The sequence below is a fragment of the Schistocerca nitens genome, chromosome 2 (genome assembly GCF_023898315.1).
Source record: "Schistocerca nitens isolate TAMUIC-IGC-003100 chromosome 2, iqSchNite1.1, whole genome shotgun sequence".
Lineage (NCBI taxonomy): Eukaryota > Metazoa > Arthropoda > Insecta > Orthoptera > Acrididae > Schistocerca > Schistocerca nitens.
This window is the reverse complement of record NC_064615.1, coordinates 311314048-311337202: the sequence shown is the minus strand read 5'-3', so window position 1 is coordinate 311337202 and position 23155 is coordinate 311314048. Positions and strand designations below refer to the sequence as shown.

Below are 23155 nucleotides of genomic sequence, written 5' to 3'. Positions count from 1 at the left end.
CCTAAGATTCATTTAAGATTACAAGCTCTCACCAATAGCCTCTATGGTCGTTTTCAGGTGTTACGTCTCACTTAGCCTCTGACAATAACAACAGAGGCTGTTGTTGAAAGCTTGGTGTTTTATACGAACTGGAAGCGGCAAATCAACCGAGAACACTTTATCGCAGTGTAGCGGTAATAGCTTTACTCCAACAAAATGAAGTCGAAAATAACTGCTTCGTTTAAATGTTTAAATCGTTTGTTTTTATCTCTTTGCTTCGCCTTCGCATTTGTGATAATGAAGGCGCACAAGATAATTGAGACTCACAGTTTAAAGTTAATCTGTATAGTGGTGAACACAGCGAAACAGTTACTCGAGAAAGTCACTTATATCACTACGTGTTTCCGTGGTTTACATCATCATCTTCATCATCTTCATCATCATCTTCTTGCTATTAGTGTGGGGCACAGACGTCTTTCAAAAGCAGCAGGTCACGCGAAAAAACTGGTTGTGTTTCGTATTATGAGGTAAGGTGGCACCAAACAGAGGCTTCATAATGCTACTTTTTGTCGGTACTGTATAGTAAAGAAAGACAGCAACACGTCAAGTGCAGTGAAGAGCACACACGACTAGTAGCCGTATGCAGCCTCTACTTGGTTTACCTCAAAAGACGAAAGCTAACCCTGTTTTCACTTGATTCTCTGCTTTGGAACGAAATCTGTGGTGCGCTCTAATACCAATAATGTGGACACTTAAACTTGCACCTGAAGATGAGCGTGTGAACCATCGAAACGTCTAAGATATGATAAATAAATGATTGACGCAAAGAGCCATTTTATTAGTATGCCGCAGTCCTCATGAAGCCGCTCTTTAAGTAAAGTTGTCATTAACTCGAAGATTGGTTTGAACCCCCCAACTCTTTACTAGGCATGGTCCTATTAGAGGTTGTATAACTCTAAACTGACTCACCTAACCAATTATAGGTGGGCCTACAGTTTAACATAATTGCGAACCACGGCTCTACTCGGCATTTTTCACATTAACAAACGTTGCCAGAGGTGAAAGAATTAATTATATGTGAAGCAGCGAAACTGTAAAGCCGGTTTCAGAGCCAACATAAAAAGTTTTCATCACATTGGTTTTATAGTTCAAGTTATGACTCCCACGTTGTTCTCACAGACGCTTCAATTAAAATGGAACTCACCGAGCAGGGCGCAGCTGAAAGAGCAACAGCAATATGGGAAAAGCAACGAAGTCGGCAGGAAACCGGTGGAAATACGAAGTCGAGTCCAGTAGCTGTGAGAGAGTGCTTTTCTGCCTTTCGCGTGTAGCGGCAGCGCCGTGCGACAGTAGCTGGTGCACCCACCTGTTGGCTGGCTCGCGCCCCGGGTGCAGAGAGCCTCGTGTTCGACGACGGCGAGGCTGCTGAGCCACTGGAAGCTGCCGGTCCGTTCGACGGCTGGCGGGGCACTGGCGGTGCGCAGCTCTGCACGTCGCGCCGCAGGGCTGCCAACTCCGCTGCCGCCTGCCAGCGCTCCGCCGGCACTGCCTGGGAATCCCCCTCCCAGCGAATTTTTCTTCCGAAATGCGAGTTTCCTTGAAGCGATAACGCACGAAGAATGCGATAATTACCATGCAAATATTTTAAAGAAGCAACTGGTACGAATCACACGCTTCTTCAAACAAAACCTAACTCTCGAAAAGCATCAGCACGGTTCTAAGAAGAGCAACTTATAGGAAATACTTCTTCGTAGACATTACCAGATGCGGAAAGGTAGATCTTGTTTTGCTAGATTTTCAAAGGATGTTCGACTTCGTACCGAACAGAAAAATTCTTATATATTACACCTGTGTGACAGACCAGTAATGAGTCTTCGACAAAGTGAATTCTGGAAAGAACACTTGTGCTGTGGCTAAAACATTCTCCACTCTATAGTCATTGTCAAAAGATCTACTACAGTAGACATTCAGGAGACATACTGTGGAGTGTTGGAAAAACGAAAACCGTGTACTGACTGCCTCAAAGTTTGATACTGAATCGGGTGGGTCAGCTCATAAGAGCGTTCATCACGTCCACGTTACAGCGAGGGTGTGGCACAAATTTTTATTCCAACGTTCGCTCCGCTACAGAATACAGCGTTTTTACTGCATTACATTCTCGGCTTAGGCTTATATCGGGAGTTGTGACGAAACGCTATGGTTCCCCATACATAGCGCATTTCTAAATCTTCATTAAAAGTTTTTATTTACTGGAAATTAATATCGCTGAGTAGCACCAGGGGAATTTGGAATGAACTACGTAAAAATTACACTTGGCTTAAGACGCAGTAGCTGAAATTAAGCGATAATAAGTACCATAGACAAAGAGGTCCCAATAGTATTCAGATACTACAGGGAGCAGGGGGGTACAAGGTTTAAGAAAATGAATTGTGTTACGGAGGGGCAGGGTTTAATTAAACATCGGTTGGACTGTGCCGATTAAGGTTTGTTTCGTTTTGATGTCGGTATGATACGTTTGGATAGGTGGTAGTCCTTTTTCTCTGCGGCTTTTTTATCCAGTTCCAGCTTCTGCTTTTTGTCAGATGATATACTTGTAAATCGAATGCTAAAAACTGATTCTCTTATAATAATTTATTATGTCCAATATCGCTTATAAATTACAATGTTCTCATTACCGATTTCGGCACTTGTCTGCCGTCTTCATATGTAACTCATCAGCTGACAACTTCGTCAAGATACATAACTCCAGCTAAACATTCTGAACATCAAGAAGTCTTATAAATACGTCATTTATTTATTTAATGTGATTTATTTATTTACCCCGATTTGTATGTGCCATCTTACAATGGACCAGGGTTTCAAATATAAAGTACCTTTTTTACATCATAGTTACCTAAGAAATAACAACTGTAATGTGACAAATAGTGTAAAATGACTTGAGTGTCTATAGTGACAATTTGAGTAAATAATAATGACTATCAATTAATGAAGTTAATACTAGTACTACTTCTACTACTGCTGCTGCTGCCACTAATAATAATAATAATAATAATAGTGGCAGATATGAAACGAATTTATAGGTGTTCAAAATAGATGTTTTCTGATGTAGCGAGGTCTAGGGAAAGGAAATTTAAGGAGACATCAAGCTAGCAATACTGAGAGATGAGGAAGATATGGTTGGAAAGGATATGCAGGGGGCGAGAGCGTACAGGGACAATGGTAATAATTATTGTTGCTTTAGTAGATACGTCATTAACTGTCTTCTGAAGCTGTAGATATTATTCAGATCTCTAATATAATGGGGGAAGTTACTGCCAGTGAGAAAAACGTCGAGAAAGTGGCTGAACGATGTAGTGGGACAGAAAGATTCTGCTCTTTTGGGGACGGGCATTTCTGCCATGTTGTTCAGACAAGTCAAGGAGAGCGATGGGGAACACCATACGTTAACAAGACTACAGAGAAGACAGAGCGTATGGAAAACACGGCGCTTGTCTGCTCGCAGATAAAGGGTATGGAAATCTCTGCTCTTGTGTGCTCGCAGCCAGGATATGATAGTGAAATACGATGAAAGGGTCGAGCGTCAGAGTTGTAACGAACACAGGAGTTCGTAACGAGTTTCAGGTCCCCTGTAGTTATAACTGAAAGTATAACTGTATGTACAAGTTTCTTTTTTAGCTCAAAAGTAAAACGCTTTTTATATTTTTGTAAGGCATAGAGAGATGTTGATGTCTTCTTGCACATTGCACTTACGAGCTCAGTCTAACTTACATATTCATCTATTATTACTATTCTTTCCCCAATAGTTACATGATTACATGGGTTAATAATAATTAATAGTGATTAACATCGTTAAAGCAAGCAATTATTCAAGTTCTAACATTCTGCGTGGTATCTGTTTGTTCTATATCGTGTCTCCCTACCACTTTCGCGCAACGACGCTCTGAGTGTGTTTTTTAGGGAATTGACTAGTTTGAACCTGGGACCTGTTGCAGGTAAGGAGACGCCAGACCACACATGACATGTAGAATTCAGAAGAGTTCAGTGAGACTAGCGATGATATAACCAAATACTTAATGATTTCAGCGTCAGCTCCACTGCACTCCCTGTAAAAGAATCTTAATACTAACTAAATTTAGTGGAAGGGGTTCAAGGCTTTCCTATTTTTAGTTAGCTGGTAAAATAGCGTCGAAAAAGCAGTTAAGTTTACCATTGGAAATTTTATTCTACTCATAAAACATTGTTTATAAATTGCACTGTTGATAAAAGGAGATGTTTTAATACAGGATGGTAAAAACCAACTGCGTTCAACAAAAATGTGAACGAATATTCCCTGAATGGGTTTCCAAGTTCTACAATGGATCGAAGGATGACCTATGCCATATCACATCTATAATCTAGGTTTAAATTAAGTTTCACAAAAGAGAAAACCATCAAAATGGTCTACAGTGACCCTCAATTATCTTTAATTACTTATCTAACTTGTCGTAAATTACAGTGGCTGATGTGGCTCCTCAATAACTATATAACAGAAAAATCATCGCGTTTCAGATTTTTACTTCAAGTGGCAAATGTGAACACCATGAGCTTTAACTGACGATCGACACTAGTATCACGCAAAAAGGGGGTGTAACAGATGAGACTTCTGCAGTTCTGAGTGAAGCCTTATGCGCTCAAAAATGCGGCATCGCGTGCGTTCAGTACCTTGTCGGTGTTCGTCAGGGGGCAGCGGGCAGCACAGCTCCGCTCACCTCGCCGTCTCGGAAGCAACTCTCTCCTAACTTCGCCTTACTACAATTTACCGAAGTTGGTTTAAAAAAAAAAAACTATCTGGCTGTGTTTTCATCTGACTAATCAGGGTCTCAATGTTAACCTTAAGCTCTACCTACAAAAATTCTGTCTATCCAATGAGAAACGTTATACTTTTCGTGGTGGGGCAATGTTTTTTAAAGTTTGCAACGTAACAGAGACGCGAAAAAGTCTCACGCTAAAACTTGCAGCTGGTGTGGTCCTTTTAGCGTTATCGTAAGATCTACACTGTTCTTCTGGAGGGCTCTATCTTTTAACATGGGCTGGGGGGTGGTGCTGACGTAACAGAGACGCGAAAAAGTCTCACGCTAAAACTTGCAGGTGGTGTGGCCCTTTTTGTGTTATCGTAAGATCTATACTGTTCTTCTGGAGGGCTCTAGCTTTTAACATGGGCCGGGGGTGGTCCTGACGTAACAGAGACGCGAAAGAGTCTCACGCTAAAACTTGCGGTTTGTTTGGTCCTAGCGGTTAGCTGGCGACGTGGGTAACCATCCGTCCCTTATCATAGGGCCTTCCAGCTTAACACGGTTCTGCTCTCGGCTTCTGTTCTCGTTTCTCCCCTCGGAACTGTGTCAGTCTCACGGTGGGAAGGTATGACATGCATTTAGGCATTCTTGTGTTAGTCTGTGGTATTCCATGTGCTCTCTCGTTACTCGTATTACTTTATTACTTTGGTTAATTTAATGTCACGATTTATTCGGAGCTATGTGACATACTACTGGATTTGCTTATCATGTCAAGGTTTTCGTGGAAGGTTTTGGATTTGCCTGAAACCTTACAAATTATCTTGTCTTTCTAACCTAGCACTTGCTTATAGCTGCATAAGACATTGTTGGAAAGGTCGCCTACGTGCTACCATACCCAATGTACACAGAACATTGACATATCATCATATTTTACACCAAACCTCCAGAGTGCATTATATGTCAACAGTCTATGTAATACCAATGCTTTATTAATAATTTAGACCTGGGATTATGATCAATGTACTGTCATAATTTAAACGGCTCTGTTGAGTGCTTGATATTTCCTCTACATTTCACCAGACTAATAGACGTGCTTACGCAACTCATAGCACTAACTATGTATTTAAGGTCATATAAATGCTTAATATTACATCATTGTGGTTTCTAGATCATGTAAAGTTAATCTAGATATAGGTGCTATGAGTGTAAAACATTTTTATTGATGATATCTACCAATATTGATTACCTCTATCAGGTACACTGACTGAATTATTTACTGATCATGCATAGTTACATAACTTTCTCATCGCAAAGAACGGTAAACAATAAATAGGTCACTAAGTGACATAAAAAATAAAAATTTTATTATAAGTAATGTCTTCCTATATCTTTTTCATAGTGTTAAAATGAACAAAAAGTCAATAAATTTAATTAGTTTTTGTGACATTATAGCATTTATTAACAGCTCTATATTATAGGGGCATAGTAGTGCACATGACACCATGCCCTACGACCTCTGTGAAAGTGTTAGCCATTATCGAGGATGCACAACATTCAGGTCTGCAATGTACTGAGTAAACAGAGGCGCCAGGCGCCTATGAGGCTCAAGCTTTCACCCTTCTGCCCAACCCCTCCCCTAGCCAAAAGGACAACAATCGTATTATTAAATATTTTATGACGCCGTAAGACAAAAATAAATCCATCCATGAAGGTGTACTTTGTTTATACCTACCTGAGTTCAAAGTACAATTGATTAACCAGCTACTACCACGACCTTTGTAAAAGTGTTAGTCATTAGCGAGAATGCACAAGATTCATGCCTGCGATGAAGTATATATTGTTGTGCTCCTCAGTCCAAAGACTGGTTTGATGGAGCTCTCCATGCTACTCTATCCTGTGCAAGCCTCTTCATCTCCGAATAACTACTGCAACCTACATCCTTCTCAATCTGCTTAGTGTATTCATCTCTTGGTGTCACTCTACGATTTTTACCATTCACGCTTCCCTCCAGTACTAAACTGGTGATTCCTTGATGCCTCAGAACTTGTCCTACCAACGGATCCCTTCTTCTAGTCACGTTGTAAAACAAATTTCTCTCCTCTCCAATCCTATTCAATACCTCCTCATTAGTTATGTGATCTACCCATCCAATTTTCAGCATTCTTCTGTAGCCCCACATTTCAAAAGCTTCGGTTCTCTTCTTGTCTAAACTGTTTCTAGTCCAAGTTTCACTTCCATGCATAGCTACACTCCGTACAAATACTTTCAGAAAAGACTTCCTGGCACTTAAATCAACACTCGATGTTAACAAATTTCTCTTCCTCAGAAACGCTATCCTTGCAATCGCAAGTCTACATTTTATATCCTCTCTACTTCGACCATCATCAGTTATTTTGCTGCCCAAATAGCAAAACTCATCTAGAACTTTAAATGTCTCATTTCCTGATTTACTTCTCTCAGCACCACCTGATTTAGTTCGACTACATTCCATTATCTTTGTTTTGCTTTCGTTGATGTTCATCTTATATACACCTTCCTAGACACTGTCCATTCCGCTCAACTGCTCTTCCAAGTCCTTTGCTGTCTCTGACGGAATTACAATGTCATCGGCAAGCCAGAAGGCTTTTATTTCTTCTCCCTAGACTTTAATTTCTACTCTAAATTTTTCTTATGTTTCCTCTACTGCTTACTCAATGTACAGATTAAATAACATAGGGGATAGGCTACAACCCTGTCTCACTCCCTTCTTTACCACTGCTTCCCTTTAGTTCCCATCGACTCTTACAACTGCCATCTGATTTCTTTACAAATTATAAATAGTCTTGAACTTCTTGTATTTTACCCCTGCTACCTTCATAATTTGAAAGAGGGTAACCCTGTCAACATTGTCAAAAGCTATATATAACTATATATAACTATGTATAAGCTATAGCTAACACTTGGTTCAAGAATCATAAAAGAAGGTTGTATACCTGGAAGAATCCTGGAGATACTAAAAGGTATCAGATAGATTATATAATGGAAAGACAGAGATTTAGGAACCAGGTTTTAAATTGTAAGACATTTCCAGGGGCAGATGTGGATTCTGACCACAATCTATTGGTTATGAACTGCAGATTGAAACTGAAGAAACTGCAAAAAGGTGGGAATTTAAGGAGATGGGACCTGGATAAACTGAAAGAACCAGAGGTTGTACAGAGTTTCAGGGAGAGCATAAGGGGACAATTGACAGGAATGGGGAAAAGAAATACAATAGAAGAAGAATGGGTAGCTCTGAGGGATGTAGTAGTGAAGGCAGCAGACGATCAAGTAGGTAAAAAGGCGAGGGCTAATAGAAATCGTTGGGTAACAGAAGAAATATTTAATTTAATTGATGAAAGGAGAAAATATAAAAATGCAGTAAATGAAGCAGGCAAAAAGGAAGTGCAAAATGGCTAAGCAGGGATGGCTAGAGGACAAATGTAAGGATATAGAGGCTTATCTCACTAGGGGTAAGATAGATACTGCCTACAGGAAAATTAAAGAGACCTTTGGAGAGAAGAGAACCACTTGCATGAATATCAAGAGCTCAGATGGCAACCCAGTTCTAAGCGAGGAAGGGAAGGCAGAAAGGTGGAAGGAGTATATAGAGGGTTTATACAAGGGCGATGTACTTGAGGACAATATTATGGAAATGGAAGAGGATGTAGATGAAGATGAAATGGGAGACACGATATTGCGTGAAGAGTTTGACAGAGCACTGAAAGACCTGAGTCGAAACAAGGCCCCAGGAGTAGACAACATTCCATTAGAACTACTGATGGCCTTGGGAGAGCCAGTCATGACAAAACTCTACCATCTGGTGAGCAAGATGTATGAGACAGGCGAAATACCCTCACACTTCAAGAAGAATATAATAATTCCAATCCCAAAGAAAGCAGGTGTTGACAGATGTGAAAATTACCGAACTATCAGTTTAATAAGTCACAGCTGCAAAATACTAACGCGAATTCTTTACAGACGGATGGAAAAACTGGTAGAAGCGGACCTCGGGGAAGATCAGTTTGGATTCCGTAGAAATGTTGGAACACGTGAGGCAATACTAACCTTACGACTTATCTTAGAAGAAAGATTAAGAAAAGGCAAACCTACGTTTCTAGCATTTGTAGACTTAGAGAAAGCTTTTGACAATGTTAACTGGAATACTCTCTTTCAAATTCTGAAGGTGGCAAGGGGAAAATACAGGGAGCGAAAGGCTATTTACAATTTGTACAGAAAACAGAGGGCAGTTATAAGAGTTGAGGGGCATGAAAGGGAAGCAGTGGTTGGGAAAGGAGTGAGACAGGGTTGTAGCCTCTCCCCGATGTTATTCAATCTGTATATAGAGCAAGCAGTAAAGGAAACAAAAGAAAAATTCGGAGTAGGTATTAAAATTCATGGAGAAGAAGTAAAAACTTTGAGGTTTGCCGATGACATTGTAATTCTGTCAGAGACAGCAAAGGACGTGGAAGAGCAGTTGAACGGAATGGACAGTGCCTTGAAAGGAGGATATAAGATGAACATCAACAAAAGCAAAACGAGGATAATGGAAAGTAGTCAAATTAAATCGGGTGATGCTGAGGGAATTAGATTAGGAAATGAGACACTTAAAGTAGTAAAGGAGTTTTGCTATTTAGGGAGTAAAATAACTGATGATGGTCGAAGTAGAGAGGATATAAAATGCAGACTGGCAATGGCAAGGAAATCGTTTCTGAAGAAGAGAAATTTGTTAACATCGAGTATAGATTTTTGAGTGTCAGGAAGTCGTTTCTGAAAGTATTTGTATGGAGTGTAGCCATGTATGGAAGTGAAACATGGACGATAACTAGTTTGGACAAGAAGAGAATAGAAGCTTTCGAAATGTGGTGCTGCAGAAGAATGCTGAAGAAAAGGTGGGTAGATCACGTAACTAATGAGGAGGTATTGGATAGGATTGGGGAGAAGAGAAGTTTGTGGCACAACTTGACTAGAAGAAGGGATCGGTTGGTAGGACATGTTTTGAGGCATCAAGGTATCACAAATTTAGCATTGGAGGGCAGCGTGGAGGGTAAAAACCGTAGAGGGAGATCAAGAGATGAATACACTAAGCAGATTCAGAAGGATGTAGGCCGCACTAGGTACTGGGGGATGAAGAAGATTGCACAGGATAGAGTAGCATGGAGAGCTGCATCAAACCAGTCTCAGGACTGAAGACCACAACAACAACAACATATATATATATATATATATATATATATATATATATATATATATATATATATTCTGATAAAAATAAGCATCCAGAAGGGTAGGAGCATGCGAAATGAAACTTAACGGATTGAGAGAGTATGTGGTGCTATTGCGATGATTACAAAATCGAGTCAAATTTACAATGAATTGGGCAGTATGGGTCCATTTAGCAGTACAGAATTGCACTCGCTCTGGCTTGGATGCATACACTGATTCGCTTTTGAATGGTGTCATAGATGTCACACAGCAGTTGCATCCTGTCTTGAGGCACGCTAGTCTACCACATTTGTTGTATCTGGTCATTGATAAACTGGGTACTAGCACTGGGACAGAATTGACACCTCAGCTCGTCCCACACATGTTCTATTGGGTATAGATCTGGGGATCTTACTCGCTACTGGCGTATCTCAACATCACGCAGACAGTTCATGGAGGCATGTGCCATGCATGGACGAGCATTGTCCTGTAGAAAAATGGCACCACGATACTGTTGTATGAGAGGTAACACATGAGGACCGAGGATGTCCGCTACTTACCATTGAGCCACCAGTGTTCCCTCAGTCACTAATAACTGTGATACCTGACGGCTTCTCGCACACTGATATCAGGAGTAACACAGCTGTCCCTCTACAAAATATTGGTAGGATGGGATCTCACGCCAGGTCGCCGACATGCTCCCCAACTATGTTCATCCGGGGTAGTGTACAACAGTGACTCATTACCGAACACTATATGATGCCGTTTATCAGCAGTCCATGCTTCGCGATCGCGGCACTACTCTAAGTGTAGCCGTTTGTGTTGCGGTGTTAACAGCAGCCTCTGCTTGGGATGGTAATCCCTGGTCTGGATGTTGCTGATCTCCAGCTGATGGTTGGGAGGACGCAGAATGTTGCACAGAGTCCATTAGTCGTTCTCGGATGACAGGTTTACGATGTCCTTGGTGCACAATAAGGTGATCCTCCCTTGTGGTAGCCGTGCAATGTCAACGGAATATTTACGATGCGTGTACCTGCCCTTATGTTACCATGCAGTCCAACACTGGCCACTGTCACATCCAAATGCCTCACAAATGTGGATACTGCACGATTCGACCTGCTGGCCAGATGGAGACCCACAATGAGGCTCCATTCAAACTCTGTCAGTTGCTGATAATGCTGTTTCAGACGAGTACTTGTGATCTTCGTATCCTTCACAGCGATGACTCAACAGCTGATGCTGTTCACTCCCCTTATATACCCTATCAGGCCTAGTAGCAACACTAAGCGCAAACAACACTATTTACAAACGACACTAATGCAGTGTGGTGGTTGTCCTACCTGTCACAGAGAATTGCATCTCTCATTATTTACATTCTCGACGGCAGTGTATACTTACACAAAGTTACATTGACATCAGACCATGACTTCTGGGTGCTTCAGTTTTTTATGGTCAGGCAGCGTTTTTCATTACTGAGTAAATTATATTGCTGTGTCCCTAACTACCCTTAACATTTTTGTATTCCCTTCTTTCGTCGATCAGTTGAAGTATTTTTCCTGTTACCCAAAGTTTTTTCACCGTTGCCTGCCTTGTACCTATGTTTGCCTGTCCAACTTCTGTAATTGTAATTGTCCGTTCAGTATCCTCAGAGACTTGGTTCAAATGGCTCTAAGCACTATGGGACTTAACATCTGAGGTAATCAGTCCCCTAGACTTAGAACTACTTAAACCTAACTAACTTAAGGACATCACACACATCTATGCCTGAGGCAGGATTCGAACCTGCGACCGTAGCAGCAGCGCGGTTCCGGACTGAAGAGCCTAGAACCGCTCTCTCACAGCGGCCGGTGAGACTTTTCTATCTCTTCGTCTTCTACTTCTGAATCGGCAAGTATACTTAAATTACTACTATTGGCGTTGGTTCGCTTTCGATTCTGTTAAGAACAACTCATCACCGAACTGTTCACAGTAACTAACTGTCTGTCCTACGTTCCTATTTACAACGAATCCTAGCACCGTTACAACAATTTCCTCTGTTTTGTTGATATTATTCTATATTCGTCTGACCAGAAATTACAGTAGTATCTTCTTTCCATATTCACTTCACCGACGCCTACTATATGCAAATGGAACCTTTGCATTTCTCTTTTCAAAGTTTGTAGCTCCCCTACCATATTCAAACTTCTGACATTCCACGCCCCGACTCGTAGAATGTTACCATTTCGTTGATTATTCAATTTGTTTACCACACTCGAGGAGATCCGAATGCGGAATTAATCTAGAACCTTATACCAGTGGAGAGATCATCATGACACTCTTTCAGATATGGTTGACATGTCCTACGGATACACATTGCGTATCTGTAATGCAGTGGTTTCCATTGCCTTCTTCATCCTCATGCCTACGATCATTCCTGATTCCTCAGCCTTTTAGGGGCAGTTCTCCACCCTAATTGCAAGAGGTTACTCCAAACTGTTCACTCCTCCGCCCTTTTTGACATGGCCGTTGCCAGAACGAGGGTGACTCACTGTACAGGAAGCCATCAGCTACCATTGCTAATGGTTTTTATTCACGCTTTAAGCAGTGACCGAGTTCCAACATGGAACCCTTGATGATTTGATTACTAATCAAAATGCTATCCTTAGACCTTTGGCTCTATTGTCTGTACCACTTGTTGGGGGTTCTAAGTTTAACTGACTTTAAGGGTTGTATAGTGTGGTGATTAGTTTGTGGGGTATGATCATGAGAAAAGGGTCAGTCTGAAACCTGCTGCTGGTATATAACCTACTCCTTCCTAGTAGCACCAAATGGGCCGCCGGTCTTAACGTTCCAGCACTAGGATCAATCTCCATCAACAGTGTCCCACTCCTTCAGTCCATGAAGTTCTCCAGAGAGTCTGGTATTTCTTCCAACCCCAGGATTCGAATTGGCTACCTCTGAGGCAAGAGCCACAGCAAACATGTGCGTTAGTGAGTTCGGTTACGGAGGCAGGTGGATTTTAAAAAAGAACATACACTTTTCAGTACATCACACGGACCATTTTTCACGAGAAAAAGGTTACAGTTTTCTGAATGTCACAGGTACCATTTTCCCGCGAGGAAACCTCTGGTTAAGTACTCACTGGCTATCGTCTAAGAAGGAGAGCGGCGTAAAATGAAAGAAAAATTGACATTAAAAAGCCTGACTTAGTAAAATTAGTCTCATTTTGTAACATATGACATCAGTGTTTGACATTGACGATGCTTTTAAATCGATAGCAGAAAGAACAAGTTGTAATTGAGCTGGCAGCAGTCCTCCTAGCACCGAAGATGTTTCCATGTGGCAGAACGATCTCATTCACATGATTCAACGTTCTGAGACATGTGTAAACCATCCTGAACGTAGATTCAAAATTAATGGAAATACTTTCATTATTTTTCATTGTAATGAACTATACTGTTGTGGTTATAATGGGATTCAACTTTATGTTGTGCTACATCTTTTAAGTGTTAAGATGTTAAGTTAGGTGGATGGAAGGCCAACGTTCAGTGGCAAAATCAAATCGTAAGCAAAAAAAAAATAAAAATAAAAAAATAAAAAAAAATAAAATAAAAATAAATAAATAAAATAAAATAAAATAAAAACAATGCAGTGGGAAACAGGAGAGATGTACATCTATTGAACATAGGAATTTTTTGTAGAGGTGCTTTTGTATATTTTTAAAGACTGTTAAGAACTTAATTATGCATTACACAGCTGTAACAGTACATTTTGCTAGAGGCGATCGATTTCGGTCTAGGATGAGACCATCATCGGGTCCACTGCATAGAGAAGAACAAAATCACATATAACAAAGTGTGTAACATTACAGTAATACAGTTGTTACATGAAAGAACACTAAATACATCACTTATTACATGGCTGTAACAAAGTACTTGCAAAACCATCTCAACTATGCATCTCCGTAATTAGCATAACAGCTATAGATGTATATTGGCTGTAACTACGTAACATTTTTACTATTTAACCTCAAACATATTTGCGTGGTATACTCATAGTCTGAACAAAGTAGGTCAAAGATTGTTCATTGAAGCATTTAAGGCAATTCAAAGATGTGACAACTATCAATACATCGATTAACAGTACCTCACTGAGATTAACATTGCATATAAATAGCAAACTGAAAATATATATGTTACAACATTAGTAGTTCAATTACAAGCCATTTGCATTTTGTGGTTACTGTGTAACATTAGTGGAAACACAGGTAGACACACATCAGTCTAACACTGAAAGTAATACAGCTACTAGTCATACAGATAATATCGCCATGACATGCAATGACAACTAAAATCTATTCTTTCACCAATAGTTACATCATTACATTGTATAATAATAATTATTAGTGATTAACAGCCAACGGTCTTGCCGCAGTGATAACGCCGGTTCCCCTCAGATAACCGAAGTTTTGCGCTGTTGGGCTAAGCTAGCACTTGGTTGGGTGACCATCCGGTCTGCCGAGAGCTCTTGGCAAGCGGGATGCACTCAACCCTTGTGAGGCAAACTGAGAAGCTACTTGAATGAGTAGCGACTCCGGTCTCGTAAACTGACATACGGCCGGGAAAGCGGTGTACTGTCCAAATGCCCCTCCATATCCCCATCCGATGACACCTGTGGGCTCAGGATGACACGGCGGCCGGTCGGTACCGTTGGGCCTTCATGGCCTGTTCGGGCGGAGTTAAGTTTTTTTAATGATTATCATCGTTAGATCTGACAATTCTTCAAGTACATTGTCTTTCTAACGTAGCACTGGCTGTCTATGTGCTACCACACCCTATGTATTCAGAACATTTAGAACTAATCATATTTTATACTAAACCTCCAGAGTACCACTGTTGTCAACAGTTTATGTGACAGTAATATTTTCTTAATAATTCACGGCTGGGATTATGGTCTATGTGCTGTCATAATTTAACTAGTTCTGTTGTCTGGCAGTGCTTTATATTTCCTGTACATTTCATCAGATTAATAGAAGGGCTTATGAAACACGTAACAATAACCATGCATTGAAGTTCATGTAAATGCTTACTATTACATCATTTTGGTTTCTAGATAACGGCATGTTACTATCGATAAAGCTGCAGCGAGTGTCAAATTGTCATTGCACCTATTAGGCATATGACCCTACAACTTTTTGAATGAAGATATCTACCAATATTGGGTACCTCTACAAGGCTAAGACTCTGGTACACTGACTAAATTATTTACCGATCATGCATAGTTACGTAACTTTTCATCACGAAGAATTACTTAACAATAAATAGGTCACTATTCATATATCTTTTCCATAGTCTTGAAGCGACCGGAAAGTCGATAAACTTGAGTACTTCTTGTCACATTACAGCATTTATTAACAGCTACTGTCTTATGAAGGAGTTTTCTCTGTATTATAACTGTGTGTATATGGACTCATAGCACTGTGGCATACTGTGCTATTCATTTGAGTAAAATGCACCGCCTAAAACTACTCCTTCTTATTTTGCATGGACCTCTACCTGCAACAATATTATGTAACCAGTAGAAGTTCACTTCCTCTATTACCTCTTGGCTAAGTTCACTTCATCATAGAACAATTCACTAAAATCAGCTAATAAAAATCATATGGGCATAGTTCTATGTCTTGGACCAAATTAAAAATGGAAATGTTTCATTTGCATTTCACCTCTTTCCTAAACCAGTGACTCACTGACTTCATCGAATAATCTCTTACCTACTTTGTATACCACATAAATATATTTGACGTTAAATGGACAGAATGTTACGTATTTACAGCCAGTATCAATGATGGATCAATGTACATCTGATAACTGCTATTCAATTACGCAATATACAGCTGAGACGGTTTTGTAAGTTTGTTGTTAAAGTCACGTAAAATGTAGTGTATTTAATGTTATTTCGTGTAACAGTTCATTACTTAAATGTTACACACTTCGTTCTATGTGTTTTTTTCTTCTTTGGTACAGCGAACTCGATGATGGTCTGATCCTAGACCAAAATCGATCATCTCTAATAAAATATGCCGTTACAGCTATGTATTGGATAATGCAGTTCTCAACGTATTGAAATTGGCAGTGTTCGAAATCAGAAGATTTGGTAGTCAAAAGTACAACGCCTAGCTGCGAAATTAAGTTGTAAATAAAGTTTGTGAGTCGTCTGATAAGCTTAAACAACACTCCTGAAACCAAAAGAAATTCTCAAGAAAGTTTACAGTTACTCAATACTTACCACATCGCGTACTTTATTATAAGGTTTGTCAAAAATGAAGGGTCGTAAGAAATTTTGAGAAAGACTATACTTGTTTTAAAATCCTATGCCTCATCTCATGACGATAACTTGGACGTGGACATCAGGACATTTTTTTATGCACTCTCCACCGCTTTAAACTCTCTAGGTTCTTTTAAAATGCTAAAGAACTCTAATTCCGATGCGTCCAAAATCTTCATGGTGAAGTGGGGGGAGGGGGGGGGGGATTCAGCAAAACGTATCGTGATGGTTTCCTTCAACAAAGTGTCAGCATATTAAAATCTGTAACATATAAATCTGAAAAATTTGCTCCCTCGTCCCCATATTATCTCGCTGAAGGGTAACGTCAGTGTATTTGTGGAAGTTGACGGATGTGAACAGTTTGGGTGAGAGAGAGGGTGTGATAACGATAGAAGGCAGAGCGCTTGTTTTGCCGGGAGGCGTCTTTAGCCGGCCGGTGTGGCCAAGCGGTTCTAGGCGCTTCAGCCTGGAACCGCGCGACCGCTACGGTCGCAGGTTCGAATCCTGCCTCGGACATGGATGTGTTTGATGTCGTTAGGTTTAAGTAGTTCTAAGTTCTAGGGGCTGATGACCTCAGATGTTAAGTCCCATAGTGCTCAGAGCCGTTTGAACTTTTTTTTTTTTTTGAGGCGTCTTTCCCGAGTAAGTACACGAAACTACAGCTTACCGTGCGGGTAACTGAGGAATCAAGATAACTCATTGTAGAGAAACCAAAACAATTTCTCAATAATGTTTACAATTACTCAATATACCATGAAGTTGCATTAAAAGTAAGGAAAACAAATGCCATCAATTTCAGTTTGAAGAGGGAAAATGACCCGGTTAACTTAAATGTAGAAGGTGCTTCGACAGATGGTGTAACGAACACATAATTTCTAGGAATGAATATTGATTATCAGATGAAATGGTGTGAACAAACGAAGATAGTTACAAATAGAATGTAATCACCGTGTTGCGCCCTTAGATTCCTGTAATCAGTGTATGGCAACCAGTGCCTTTTAGTCACATACTATTCATTCCACTTATTTTCTGGGTGACAAATACACAATATATAAAACAGTTTTCAAACTTCAGGAAAGAGCTATAAGAATAATAACCCAAAACAGTTATCACGCTCATCATCAAGTTCTGATAAACCACTGTGATTTTTAAGTACATCACTTGGGTACATTCACAAATCACTGATGCACATCAAAAATAAACTTGATAATTACCTGCCAAAACGCTGTCCATGACCATGGAAAAAGATACATGCTGAATTTGTCTTTATCAAGGAATAATAAACATTAAACTCAAAACACCATTTTCTACCAGATAACAAAACTGTAGAATAAATTTTCCAATGATGTTTAAGTTACAATATTACTAAATCGAACTTATTTTAAAAAGCAGTTAAAAGCACCTGTTAAGTAGTGCTTTCTATACAGTGAAGGATTAGTTACTTAAGGCAAAGTAGGGGTTTGGTAAGAAGTGTAACACAAGTGAATAATAATAGTAATAAACAACACAATCATTTCTTTTTTTTTTTTTTTGAGAGCCTTACGCTCAAAGCTTAGAAACGTATGGTATTACACCTCATCCCCGTTTTGAGCTTAACGTCACAGTTGTCATCAAGGAAGGCCAATTCAATTTTTCAGGCTAGCAAAAGGGAAGTTGCGGTAAACAAAATGGAAGCCAAACATCTCTGTGCTCCTGCTGTCAGCTGATAGTATGCGTAGGATTACTCTATGATATAATGTGTGTACAGTACGCCGTGTGTGTGTGTGTGTGTGTGTGTGTGTGTGTGTGTGTCTACGCGTGGTGACCGAAGGAAGAAATGAATAAACTGTATAAAACTAGCTTGTAAATTATTAAAAAAATTCTTTACGAAGCAGTATTATACCATTGGGAGGTTCCGCTGTTCCAAACAGACTGAGAGGATGGAGGTTCAAGTCTTCATCCATCCATCCTGATTTATGTTTTATGTGGTTTCCCTAAATTACTTGAGGAAAATTATGGATGGTTCCTTCTACAACGCCCTGGATGACTGCCTGTCACATCCTTGTAAAATGACGCCTATGTATATGTAAAATCCTTTATGAACTAGTATTTTCGTTTCTTCTTCTTGAAGCGGAACGACTTGGCATGTCCAGTATCCTTGTAAAGTGATCTTTCCTTCTTGGGAGAGCACAATCATTTACAGTTTTTTGAAAGAAACTTCCGCCATTTGTCTGTTAATATTGTTCATTTATTTTTCGGCTTTATTGCCATTCTCAAGTGCATGTTGAACTGAAAATTAATAAAGCGTACATATCGTACAGTGCAGGGCATAGGAACAACAAGTTGTTACGTGTCTGAAAACATTACTTACATGTTAAAATATGTCTGACCTGTCTAAGACATGTCATCGTCGGAAAAACTTATTTCTGGTGTTATAGACGAGTTGTGGTATTCCAGGTTATGAGTACATATCTAAGATACTTAACAAGGCTGCACAGTGAAAAACCATTAACACATTTTACGGCTTATTTAACAGCAAGTATATTTCTGTGATCTGCGTTTGTCACTTCTGTTCATCAACTGACGTTAGAAAATGTAAAAACCGTGGCAGAGATCACCTTTCATTCTTTCCCTCCTGAATAGTCGTATTCTGTTGTGGGACTGTCGTATTTCATGAATATTTAGAGAATGTCACTGAGGAGTTCTGGCTCAGGATCTTTCAGTTTATGAGTTTTGTGACAGTCTCGCCATTTCACATGCGTTGTGCAGTTTGCTGCACAGGTGTGACCTCTTTTATGTAAGTCTCCATGAATTTTTTCTTTATTTTTATTTCATCCTCCACTCCTGTCGCATATGGGCGGAGGGTGAGCTGTCAGCGGATACAATTTGCCACTCTTCATCCAAAAGAACGTAAAATTTTAAAAACATAACACCGAAGTTGGACATGGCTCTTGATAAAATTAGACATTTCGTGCAATAAAAAAACACATAGTCGGTTGAATAATCTAAAATATAAAAGGCTGATTTGGTGATTAATTAAAATATAGACACAGATGAATGGAAAATGAGTGTCGCACACGAATATGTAAAAACACATAGACAGTTGCATAAGACAAAGTGGAAAGACAGATATGTTGACTGATTAAAATAGATACGTAGATGAGTGATGAGATGCGTGGATGTAGACTGCCAGACGTAAGGGTATCATGAGGAAATAGCATTTAAAGATAGTGCATAGGAGGGGGTTTGTGTGGGTGGATGTTTAGAAAACGGATGAGGGAAGAGTGGAAAGGGATGTAGCTTCGAACCAAGACTTAGGAAGTGAGTAGAGAGGACTGGAGGGGAAAGGAACACTGAAAAGATGGGGGTGGTAGGGATATCCTAGATCTGATAGGATGGCTATGTATCAGGGCGGATTTCATGATCAGGTAAGGGAAGGTGACTGGGGGGGGGGGGGGGGGGAACTAGAGGAGGTAGGTAGTGTCGAGTTAACGAGTAACATAGGATATTGAGAGGCGTTCAATATGGAAGAGTGGGCTGGGGAATTTTAACAGCTGGTAGAGGATGCAAGTGATGGAGGGTAAGCGGATCCGGAAGGGTAGGTGGAATGCATGGGATTGGATGATCTGTAGGGCGTGATAAAAGGAGGGTGGAAGAGAGGTCCAAGGCACATTGGTATAGCAGAGGATGGGTCAAACCAGAACTTTATGGGTGTGGAGGATTGTGGAAGCGTGCAATCCCCAAGTTCGGTCAGTTAGTAGTTTCAGGCTTTCTGTTGAATGGTAGTAGATGGGGCTTCCACGTTAGCCGGCGAGAGAGCGACAGGAAGGTTTTTTAGTGTTTTGGTTAACTGGATAGGACAGTCTTAAATGTTAATGTAAAGGTCGTGGGGGCGAAAGATGCGGGTGGTTCGGTCTATAATTATTTTCTGGGTTTTGATGCAGTTGATTTTGAGGAGCCACTGGTTGCACAAGGAGGCGAATTGATTGAGGGGAGCCGGTGGAATGCTTAGGATTTCTGGAGGGAAGGATAGGAGGCAAGAAAGGCGATGTCGTTGGCATACTGGAGGAGATGAACAAGAACAGGTGGCTTTGGCATATCAGCAATGTAGAGGACATACAGGAGAGATGAGAGGACAGAACCTTGAGGCACACCTGCAGTGGGATGGAAGGAGTTGGCGTTGTTGGTAGTGACGTAAGACGGGTGGTTAGAGAGAAATGTTCGATGAGACGGGCATAATTTATGGGAAGTACATAAGCCTGGAGCTTAAAGAGGAGTCCAGAATGCCAGATGAAGTCATAAGCTTTCTCAAGAGCTAGAGGGACAAAAATACCTGATTTGCGGTTTTAATTTGGTGGGATAGGAGATGAGTAAGGTCATCAGAGGAAAATTTGGGACAGAAGTGACATTGTTGCACAGGAATGGGTAGTTGTTGTTGTAGCATACATTGGGATAAGGTGGACTGAAACACCTTAGTGATGAGATGGTAGGAGGAGGTATCAGTGGTAGGTTTATTAGATCTGAGGAAGAGAGGATTACAGAGATTTTCCACGGCTCAGGATAGAAACCCAAGCATAGGATAATATTGTAAAGGATGACTAGAATTTCCAGGAAGGAGATGGAGCATTCTTTCAGGTGTCTGTAGATTACACAGTCGTGAGCGGCAGCCGTGTGACGGAGTGTCTGTTGTATGTCTTGTGTTGTTATTGGAGGTTTGAGTTCTGTCTGTGGGATGTTGCCGAGGTACTGGAAGCTAGGAGCGAGGGTTAGGATGAAGGCACTGGTACCCTCATGGACTTCTAGGAATAAGGAGTAATAGAAGTGAGGGTCATCTGCAATGATGAAGTGGGGTAGGAGGCAGCAGCGTTGTTGCCAGTAAGGCAGTGGAATGCCTTCCAGTACCAGGAATAGTTTATGGGCAGTGTGGCTTTGAGCTTTGTGCATGTTTGGCGCCAAACGTGGAGGTTTTTTTTTTTTTTTTTTTTTTTTTTTTTTTGCAGATGTCGGATGTGTCGTTGTAGTTGCTGGTGGCCCTGTTATGGATCTGTAGAAAAGATCAGTAAAGGTGACAGGAGTACTGGAGAAGTAGGAGGGTATGAGGAGGGAATGTGGGGTGTTGTAGGTAGGTGGGTTTCTTTCTAATGCGGTGAGCCAAGGTCTGTTGTAGGAAGGTGGTATCATGGTGGTTGTCACTGGTGTTTTGGAAGGATAAGATATGAATTCCCTGAAGGAATCCCAGGTAGAATGGGAGAAGTCATGGATGTGTTTGGGAGAGACAGGAGGTGTGTAGGGTGTGGAGTGTGTGGCGTGTGGTGTGTAGTATAGGGGATGGTCAGTATGAAAAAGATATGGTCGCTTCTGATGTGGTCGAGGACTGCATATCCATGTTTTTTTATTGTTATTTAACCCCCTGTCGCCCTGTGTTGGATGGAGGGGGGCTGGCAACAGTACAAATAACCTGCTCTTCAGTCAGTAGAACTTAACGCTAACTTAGATGATAGAACCAAAAACAAAAAAAAACAAAGAGATATATATACTATGTATTTAAAATTATCTGAAAAGGTCACTTGAATGGGATAAACATAATGTTGTCTTCATGAGTTGTTTAAAAACAGTGACAAAATGTGGATACACACCACAGTTAAAAACACTTAACACTTAAAAAGCACTTGAAAAACACTGAACACGACAGTAGAACAGTTGACTATTAAGATTGGGGCAACGTGCACTTTCATTAACACTGGAAAAGGACCTGCCCTGGGATGGTAGATTATAAACGAAATGGTGATTATGGGGGGAGACAGGAGAGTGGTGGCGATGACGATTGAGGACTGACCACTGGTAAGAGGTGCTGACAGGGCAGGGGTGGGGGACAAGGAGAGAGAGGTAACTGTAATTGTTATTTATAGCAAAAGGAAGTGGGGGAAAAGGAGGTGGGGAGCGACAGGAAAGGGGGGCAAAAGGTGGAGGAGGAGGACGAGGAGGAGTGCTTGGAGGGGGGAGGGGTTGGATATGCAGGACTCATGAACTACGATTTTATACTATTGCAGCCAAACGATCGTTTTGAGATCAAAATTGTATTGTGCATCTAAAATGTTTATATTTATAACCTGAGTGTGGAGTAGTACAATGTATCGCTTAACGAGGCTGTTATGAATGTGTATTACAACAAAATATTTAGCATTTAGCTGAATAAATATCCACCTTGCCTTTTCTGGTAATACCACTGTTAATACAAAGATCACGGGGCTCAAATAGTGGTGCCGCTTTGTTACCATTTCTGTCTGTGTGTTGACATATGTTACGGTCAGTTGATGAACAGAAGTGAGGAATGCAAGCCACAGGAATATATCTGCTGTTAAGTACGTCGTGGTATGTGTTAATGGTTTTTTACTGTGCACGATGACAATCTTATTATGTATTTTTGACGTGTATTCATATTTTGTAATATCACAACTCGTCTATAAGACCAAAATATGTTTTTTCGACGAAGACATTTCATAGACAGGTCATATATATTTTAATATGTAAATGCTGTTTTCAAATATGTAACAACTTCTTGTTCCCATGCCCTGCACTGTATGATATGCACGTTTTATTAATTTTCAGTTCAACATGCACTTGAGAATGGCTATAAAGCGGGACTCATGATTGTATAAAATAGATTAACAATTAAGTAAAATGGCGGAAAGTTCTTCAAAAGGAAATCCTTGTAAAATTTTTCCTCTGAAGAATGAAACTACTACTACTACTACTTGTACGCTGGGAGGTGCGGTGGTTTCATACTACCATAATGATCTTTATGTACAATGTAAGATGGGTGGAGAAATATATTCTTTAACGCATATTGGGAAGTGGTGTTGAGGAATTTTGGAGTAATGCTCTAAGCGATGGGCCGG

The 23155-nt window shown here is 40.5% G+C and overlaps 1 protein-coding gene across 2 annotated transcripts in view; it reads right to left on the bottom strand.

Moving 5' to 3' along the window:
- The window catches only part of LOC126234383 (sodium-independent sulfate anion transporter-like), a 337508-nt gene extending 336057 nt beyond the window's left edge, over positions 1–1451 (bottom strand). The window contains exon 1 of one of the 2 annotated variants that reach the window (XM_049943069.1): positions 1346–1451. The gene's annotated coding sequence lies outside the window, so the exon portion shown is untranslated. The remainder of the gene's footprint in view (positions 1–1345) is intronic. The other variant, XM_049943070.1, reaches the window with a different exon arrangement.
- Positions 1452–23155: the final 21704 nt, after the last annotated feature.